At 33.6% G+C, this 9,852-nt stretch overlaps 1 non-coding gene across 1 annotated transcript; it reads left to right on the forward strand.

Annotated features, from left to right (window-relative positions):
- The first annotated feature begins 1,348 nt into the window (after positions 1-1,348).
- Positions 1,349-1,451, forward strand: LOC127546143 (small nucleolar RNA U13). Its single transcript, XR_007949994.1, has one exon. It is a non-coding gene; the product is annotated as a small nucleolar RNA U13 (small nucleolar RNA).
- Positions 1,452-9,852: the final 8,401 nt, after the last annotated feature.

Below are 9,852 nucleotides of genomic sequence, written 5' to 3' on the forward strand. Positions count from 1 at the left end.
GAAGATATACATAGGGATTCTTCTCTCATTATTTGTATGACACTTGGCAATTACATTCATATCATTCTTTAATAGATACACTTCATCTCTAGCAAAAAAAAAAATCTGTCAACTTCATATTTTAAATTGTGATCCATAAATCCAAATCCTGTTCTTAGACAACCTGTTACTTCCTATTTTTGTCTCTTTTCCATCATTTGCCTTCAATGAACAGCAATGAGAAAATGCAACATTTTCCCTTATGTTAAGTTTTTTGCTCAAGACTTGATTATTACTTCCAACATTAAAAAAGGAAAAAAAAAAACTTCTGTCTGGAAGTTTTAGTATTGCAACCACAAGCGAATAGTTATCAATTATGATGACATTGCAAAGAGTGTCTGCAAAGTCTTAGATACATGCACCAGGAAGAAAACACATCACTTCATTACTAGATAGCTATGTGATAAAGAGACAAAGACAGGAATAGATAGACAGACAGATAGATAAGCATTTATTAAGTACTTATTATGTACCAGACACTTGTTCACCTTCCCTTCAGCCTTTCATCAGTCACCTCTTTGTCTTGCCAATTTGCCAATCCACCAATTATTTAACCCTCGATTGTTCTGAACTTTTATTATTTAACTTGACTCATTTCACAAACTACCTTTATCTCATGTTATTTGAGTCTGCCTTTTCATATTCTATTCCTTAATCTTCATTGTTCTTCCTTAATACTTCTTAATTCTTTTACAGCCTCTTTTATTATTTGTGAACTAGCTTGTGATATAATTAAGAAATAGACTTTGGATCAATATCTAGATCCAGAGAGCATTTTTCAAATTGTCTTCAATTTGTCCCACATTTCTCCTCTCCATTTTCAACTTCTGACCTACTTTACTGCTCCATACTAATCTAAGTTAGCTGCATGAAATTCTTTAACTTTTTTTGAATTCAAAGTTCTCTCTTTTCTTTCTCCTTTTCCCCTAACTTTATCCCATCAAAATTGGTAAGAAAATTATTTTTACCTTTCAAAGCATTACTATTGTCCTCAACAAAGTGATTTGCTTTTCAATACTGTGTCACTTGTAATTCAGGTTACTTTTATATCCCATAGACACTAGAATTTCTCATGATTCCTTCACTTCCCTGGATTCCCAAAGAGATCACCTTATATGTTCTCCATAGTTTAAAGTGAATTTTAGGGCATTTTAAAAGTGATTGTGGTTGAGGTATGACTTATTGCTTGCTACCCATCTTGACTGTTATTGTGCTGATTTTTTCTACATATGGTTAAAATAAATGATTGCTGAGTCTCTTCCAATTCCATGTTTTTTCCATTCTGTAATAAAAATACAAAAAGAAAAAGATGCTTCTGGTTCATCTATGTGATGAATGAGTATTCACATGTCTGCACATGATGTGCCACTCCAGCCTCTCTTGTTACACATAGGTACATAAACCATCTGATTTCAAAAAAAAGAAAGAAAAACAATGTAATTTATACTATTCTTAAAATTTTCTCTTCTCTAGTATTCCATCTACCATTCTCCTGAACATTTTCAGCTTCTGACCAAACTCAACCATTCTTGAAGAATGAAAAATGCTTGCAGAAATGAAGCAAAGAAATCAGAAAATTTTAATGTGGTCATGGGAAGAGCATGCTAAATAAAAAAAATTTAAATCTATTATTCAAAATAGACCAGGTTTAGCTGGATAATTTATTTGCTGTGTGACCTTGAACCCTTAATTTCACTTTGTTTTCTCATCTGTATAAGGAATACTTTGAAGGGTTGTTGTAAAGAAGAAGTGAGAAATTATTTGCAAAAAGCATTTAATATAGTGCTATAGGTACTATATAAATGTTTATTCTGTTCCCTTTAAGTATGTGCTATGTATATAGGCCCTTATGAGACATCTTCCATTGAGTGAACCTGGTAATCTATGAAAAACATGGAAGATAGACCTTAACTTTTTTGGTGGACACCTTAAATTAATATATTCTTTCATATTCTTGTGGCAGTAGTTATAATAGTTAAATTTGGATATAAAATGTGAAAAATTTGAGATTATGAATAGAGGAATTTTGGTGATACTATCTAATTGATATAACTAAAAGAACTTCATGGAAATTAATAGAAACCATCTTTCCCAATTCCTAGTTAGCAGGTTTTACCCGACGTTCACAAGTAACCCCAGAGCATCAACCCCCCCCCCCATCAAGGAACTAGTGTCTAATAAAAAAGGAAAATGCTGGGGCAATTTCTATTTACACTACCATTATTAGAGTTCAGAGATGTATTTACAGGTATATTTAAGGATGGAAGACCATTTATTGTTGCTGGTTAGTTATAAGACTGCACTCAAACTCAGAATCCTAGGGATAACAGTATTGTGGGCAATTCTCTTGTCCTATTTAATATTATAGTGCTCTAGCCCCTAATGGTACGATTCCCATTTACACCAAGCCAACAATTCATGATGATGAAGCATTAAATGTGGTAGAGTAACTTGCACCTATCATTGTCTTCCTTCTGCCCCAGTAACAGTTGGCCCAACAAAGTTCCTTGATGAACAGGCTTCTATGTTTAACAGATGTTTCCACTATTAAATGAGTTCATCCACACTGCTGGATAACCACCTCATTGGGCATAATCTCAACCAAACTAATCAATCCATTGGTTGAATTCTCTGATTCTCTTCTTTCAAGTTGTCCTTTTTCTCACCTTGACTTAGTACTCTACAACAACTATTATTTCATCATTTTTAAATTTTTGGTGGGGAAGAAAGAGGTAACAATTGAATTGAGAAAAAAAAATGACAAAAGTCTTTCCAATTCTGCTCCTTTTCAGTATTCATCTTCTCCTTATCCACCTCTCAGCAAAATAAGACAAGGCAGAAGTGAAGCTTCTCTCTTTCCTATCTTGTCTTCTCAGTAGAAAATCCTTTAAATACAATAACAAAATCTATCCTTTCACCTTTCTTATCCCTTTAAGTTCAGACCTCTGTCCTTTTTGCAGATGATCTCTCCTTTATTATTAGTTTTCATATTAGTTATGATCAGGCAAATTATACTTGTCTCCTAATCATAGAACAGTTTTGATGTCCAGGTTTTCCCACTTCTTTATCCAATTTTCCATATACAACTACTAAAGCATTCTTCATTCACCATTTGCTTCTGTATTCTATAACTTTTCACATTCAAATGAGCAACTCATGTCACAGATCTGAGTACAACTTTGCAGTAAATGCTTTCTTTAAAAATCTTAATAGACATATTAAAAACTTGACAAGTGAACTCTCAAAGCAGAGGACTCAGGAACTTTTTTTTTTCCTGAAGCAGTCTTTTGTGCCAGACAAATGAACCATCAAGGGTCACTCTCTTATCTATCAGTGGAAAAAAGGTCAGCACTACTTGTGTCTTCACAACATGAGAATGATGCAGTGACATTTTAGGGATTACCGAAATAACTTCCCTTTAAATATATATTCTTTGGAAGACTCTACTAGTATTTTGACTATGTTCCAAGCATTTCAAGAATTATCTCATAGAAGAGTATTAGGATTAGATTTGTTTTTCTTGGTTTTAAAAGAGAGGCAGATTTATTCTTTAAAAAATGTAAAATGATTACAACTCTCTAAAAGTAGATTGGTCTACTTCAGGAAAACTTGATTCACCATTCAGTAAAGTCTTCAAGAAAAGGTGAAATTTTTACCAATGAGTATATTAGAGAGGGGGTTTTATATAGGTACAGATTGGATTAAATAGTCATTGAGATTTTTCCCAACTGTAAAATTTTGTGATTCTTAAATTCAATAGGAGATCAAATATTCCCACAAAACTTCTTCTTTCCTAAATAAATTATTCATTCTCCCAAATAAGAATTTTCTTTGAGTTCATTCTACTATAAACAACTAGTGATATTGTTATTGGTATATTAAGTTGTCTAGGTGACAATGGATAGAATGCCCAGATATGAAGTCAGGAAGATTCATCTTCCTGAATTCACATCTTATTTTATAAGCTCACTAGCTGTATGACTCCAGACAAGTCATTTAAACCTGTTGACCTCTGTTTCCTTATTTGTAAAATGGCAAACTACTCCAGTATATTTGCCAAGAAAGCCACAAATGATATTGTGTAGAGTCAGACATGACTGAAAAATGCCCGATCAATAACAAAATTATTTTGCATACAATTCACGATACACAATACTTCAAACTCAGGAAAATTTGAGAGACAGAATTCTAACCAACAGTTTGATAAAGCTTATCAACATCCTCTCTGAATCTCCAGAAAAATGCTATAAAAGGTAATTACTTTATTGGGAAAGAAAAACATCTGAATTATGAGCAGGCTATATAGAAACCACCAAGATTGTGAGCATAATGGAGACCATCTGTTAGCTACTATATATTAATCAACATACATTATTTAGCACCTATAATGTTCCAGGCACCAGAAATACAAAGAAAAGGTAATTACTTATCTTCATAGTCATTTAGATAGATACAAAATATATACAAAGTAAGAAAAGAGACAGTGGTAGGAGACAGTAAACACTAAAGCAAATAGGTGACTAAGTGTATGGAGCACCAGATGAGTACAAATTCAGTCTCAGGTACTCATTAGCTTTGTGATCTTAGGTAAGTCCACTTAATCCTTTTTGTCTCAAATTCTTCATCTGTAAAATGAACTGGAGAAGAAAATGACAAACTTCTTCAGTATCTTTGCCAAGAAAACTCCAAATGGAGTTATGAAGAGTCAAACCAAAAAAAAAACTGAAGGCACCAAAGGCATTAGAATATAAGATCACTATGCAATCGTTATAGTTTTATACTTGCATCTTAAGCACTTAAGTAGAATTTAGTGTAGTGTAAACACTAAATATGGTTTTCATTCATTCTCCCATATTGTCCTAGAGAACTTTGAATCTTAACTTTTACCCTACATCTCCCACACCTACTCCAAAAATCACTCACATTCACTTGTATTGTGTTTATATGTATTATGTTCATCCCACTCCAGGAAAATATGATAAGCTTGAGATCAGAGGCTGTAATTATTATTTATTTATTTTTGCAGCCCCAAGACTAAACACACTATCTTATAAATTAGATGACACACACAAGCTTTTTTAAAAGGTGCTAAAAATAATATTAACTATGATCATGCTTGCCCTCAAATTTATGGAATTAAAAAAGTATGACCCCAATACCCCTATAACAAGATAAGATGAAAATGGGTTCATGATTTAGACCTAAAGAGTGACACTATAAGAAAATTAGGAGAACAAAGGATAATCCACCCCTCAGATCTGTGAAGAAGGAAGGAATTCATAGCCAAAGAAGAACTAGAGAAAATAATGAAATACAATATAGACAATTCTGATTATATTAAATTTAAAAGGGTTTGTATAAACAAAACTAATGCAGCCAAGATTAATAGGGAAGCAGAAAATTGAGAAAAAATACATCCAAGTGCTCTAATAAAGGCCTCATTTCTAAAATAGAGAGAATTTACTCAAATTATAAGATTACAAGCCATTATATCCTAAAGAGATCATAAAGAAGGGAAAGGGACCTGTATGTGCATGAATGTTTGTGGCAACCCTCTTTGTAGTGGCCAGAAACTGGAAACTGAGTAGATGCCCATCAATTAGAGAATGGCTGAATAAATTGTGGTATATGAATAACATGGAATATTATTGTTCGGTAAGAAATGACCAACAGGATGATTTCAGAAAGGCCTGGAGAGACTTATATGAACTGATGCTGAGTGAAATGAGCAGGGCCAGAAGAGCATTATAAACTTCAACAACAATACTACATGATGACCAATTCTGATGGAACTGGCCATCCTCAGCAATGAGATGAACCAAATCATTTCCAATGGAGCAGTAATGAACTGAACCAGCTACGTCCAGCGAAAGAACTCTGGGAGATGACTAAGAACCATTACATTGAATTCCCAATCCCTCTATTTTTGCCCACCTGCATTTTTGATTTCCTTCACAGGCTAATTGTACAATATTTCAGAGTCCAATTCTTTTTGTACAGCAAAATAACGGTTTGGTCATATATACTTATTATGTATCTAATTTATACTTTAATATATTTAACATCTACTGGTCATCCTGCCATCTGGGGGAGGGGGTGAGGAGAAGGAGGGGAAAAATTGGAACAAGAGGTTTGGCAATTGTCAATGCTGTAAAGTTACCCATACATATAACCTGTAAATAAAAGGCTATTAAAATTTTAAAAAAATAAATAAAAAGATTACAAGTCATTCTTCCAATTGATAAAAGTTTAAAGAATATGAATAGACAAGTTAAAGCCATTTCTAGTCGTATAAAAATACTCTAAATCACTATTGATAGAAAATGCAAATTAAGAATTTACTCAAATTATAAGATTACAAGCCATTATATCCCAAAGAGATCATAAAGAAGGGAAAGGGATCTGTATGTGCATGAATGTTTGTGGCAGCCCTATTTGTAGTGGAAAGAAACTGGAAACTGAGTAGATGCCCATCAATTGGAGAATGGCTGAATAAATTGTGGTACATGAATATCATGGAATATTATTGTTCGGTAAGGTACCACTAGACACCTGTCAGATTGAGAGGGAAAGATGATAAATGTTGTAGCGGATGTGGGAAAAATTGGACACTAATACATTGTTGTTGGAGTTGTGGTGCCAGAAAGCAATTTGGAACCATGCCCAAAGGGCTATCAAACTGTGCATACCCTTTGATCCAGCAGTGTCTCTACTGGGTCTGCATCCCAAAAGTGACCTACATATGCAAAAATATTTATCGCAGCCCTTTTTGTAGTAGTAAGGAACTGGAAACTCAGTGAATGCACATTAGCTGGGGGATAACTGAATAAGCTATGGTATATGTTATGGAATATTTTTGTTCTATAAGAAATGATCAAGATGTGGGGAGGATTCTGAGAAGATGGCAAAGAAGGTAGGTAAATTTCAAGCTCTCCAGACAAATTTGTACCACAGGGTAAACATAAACTAATGGGGCAGAACAGGGTTCTTCTGATAGAAGCCAAGAAGAGGCAAAGAAAGACCCTGGGATGGGGATTAACCTGTCTGAACTGCAAAAACCTCCAGTCTAGCTCTGCAGAAACACCAAGTAGGGACTCTTTGATCTAGCTAGGTGTGGCTAGAGCCTCAGCAGGTACCACAGAGATTTCTTTTCCAGACTATTTGTAAGGGTCTGAGTCCTAGAGGATTGAGTGAATCTGAGCTGACTAGGAACACTAGATGCACCTGTTCTGCTGAGATGAACCAGTGGCCAGTGAGTGCAGAGGCAATAAGGCAGAAACTCCAATGGCCTTGGGCACTTGCAGGAGGGTAGAACTCTTGGTTTGGGGTTTTTAGTCGGAAGAGACAGTTGAAGGGAAGCCATAGGTACCACCACTCCATGATTAGAGTGCTTACACTAATATCTCTTATTTTTAAAATGAACTGGCAAAGAAGAAAGAAACTCACCATTGAAACATATTATGGGAACAGGGAAGACAGGTTCATCTTCAGAAAAGGATATATTAGTTTAAAAAAATAGCTTCTACCACAAAGAGTAATGTGAAATGGCTCTCCACTCAAAGATAATTTTTAGAAGAACTCAATAAAATTTTAAAAATCAAATGAGAGACAGTGAGGGAAAACAAAAAATAAAAATAAAAACCATTCAAGAAAAACAAAACCATGAGGGGAAAATTAATCAATTAGAAAAAGAGGTACAAAATCTCAAAGGTGAAAATAATTCTTTGAATATTAGAATTGGGCTAGGGGAAGCCTGTGAAGATATGAGAGACCAAGAAATAACAAAACAGATTATAAAGAATGAGAAAATATAACAAAGTGAAATATCTTATAAGAAAAATGATAGATCTGGAGAACAGATCAAGAAGAGAAAATATAAGAATAAGTAGACTGCCAGAAATTTATGACCAAAAAGAGAAGCATGACACAATATTGCTGGAAATAATCCAAGAAAACTGTCCTAAATGATAAAACATAAAGGTAAAGTAGAAATAGAAAAAATTCAGTATTCACCACCTCAAAGAGATCCTTTATGGAAAACACCAAGGAATATTATTGCCAGATTTTGAAACCCCCAGATCGAAGAGAAAAATTTGTAAGAAACAAGAAAAAAATTCAAATATGCTGGAGCTACAATTAGAATTGTATAAGATTTATAAGCAGGCACAATAAAAGATAGAAGGTCCTGGAATCATATCTACTGACAAGCAAAAGAACAAGCCTAGTTCTTGTGGCTAAAAATATACTCAACAAAATTTTCTATAATTTTGAATGAGGATAAATGGACATTAAACAAGCTTGCAGATTTTCAGGACCTTCTATAAACTAAGCCCAAATTTCACAGAAAATTTAACACATAAGAAGAGTCACTATCCAAGATCAATTTAAAGGAACACAACAAGGACAAACTGTTTAAACATGAACAAATTGTTTTGTTTCGTTTTTTACATGAGAAATATATATTATATGTTTAAGATTAATATCAACTCAAAAGAAAGATTGGCAGAGTTAAGATTAAAAATAGTAATTATGTTATACAGATAAGGTGCAGAAGAATAGACACAGGGACATTGGGGGGGGGAAGGCTCATAGTTTTAAAAACCTACTTAAATCAGGAATGGGTTTAATAGGCAACACTACATATATACGGTGAAGGGTATAGAATTCTCCAAAATCTATAAAGAAATAATTGGGGGATAGGGAGATGGGAAAACAAAAGGTGAGGAAATAAGATAAGGAAAAACCCATGGGTGGGAGAAAGTTAAGTAATAGCAATATCAGTTATGGAGTAGAATTTAATTAGAGTCAGTAGGATAGGAAAGGGGTGTGTGTGTGTGTGTTCATATATGTGTACAAAAATATATATTTCCTTCATTATAGCTTGCTAGGGAGTAGGGGAGGAATGCAAGGAGGGAAAAGAATAAAGTATATAAGGTGCACAGCAGAAAAGCAAAGAATAATTTACAAGGAAGTAAAGAAAAATGGACATTCATGAATATAATTTTTTCTACTGATATGTATATACTTTCTTGATCTGGTAATTTGTTGTTATATATTTTGAGTCCTCCCTGATGTTCTATTGACACCTGATGTCAACATGACAATATTCTCTTTTGTTTTGTATTCTTTTTTATTTTTTTCTTACTAGTTTTTTTTTTCAAATAAAATAAAATGAAGGAATAAGAAATTAATTTAAAATTATCAACAGGACAATTTCAGAGGGGACTTACATAAACTGATGCCAGGTGAATAGAGTAAAGCCAAGAGAACATTGTACAAAGAAACAACAAGATTATGTTATGATCAACTGTGATGAACTTGGCTGTTTTCAGCAATGAGGGGATTCAGGGCAATTCACAGAGATGAGATGAAGAGAGCCATCTGTATCAAGAAAAAAAGACTAAGAGCACTGAATGTGTATCACAACATAGTATTTCTACCTTTTGGTTGTTTTTTGCTTGCTTTTTTAGTATTTTTTCATGTTTTGATCCTATTTTTATTGTGTAGGATGAGAAATGTGGAAACATGTTTAGAAGAATTGTATATGTTTAATCTATATTGGTTTACTTAATGTCTGGGGGAGGGGTAGATGAAGGAAGGGAGGAAAATTTGGGACTCAAGATTTTGTAAGAGTGAATGTTGAAAACTATTTTTGCAAGTATTTTGAAAATAAAAAACATTAAAGTTAATTTTAAAAATTTCTGGAATTTGAAGAATATCATCTGTGAAATATTCTAGCTAAGTATAATAAAGACTATTCCTGAAAAAGGCGGGGGTTGTGTGAATGCCATTGCCCTCTTCATTGCTCAGATC

Source organism: Antechinus flavipes, chromosome 1 (assembly GCF_016432865.1).
Source record: "Antechinus flavipes isolate AdamAnt ecotype Samford, QLD, Australia chromosome 1, AdamAnt_v2, whole genome shotgun sequence".
NCBI lineage: Eukaryota > Metazoa > Chordata > Mammalia > Dasyuromorphia > Dasyuridae > Antechinus > Antechinus flavipes.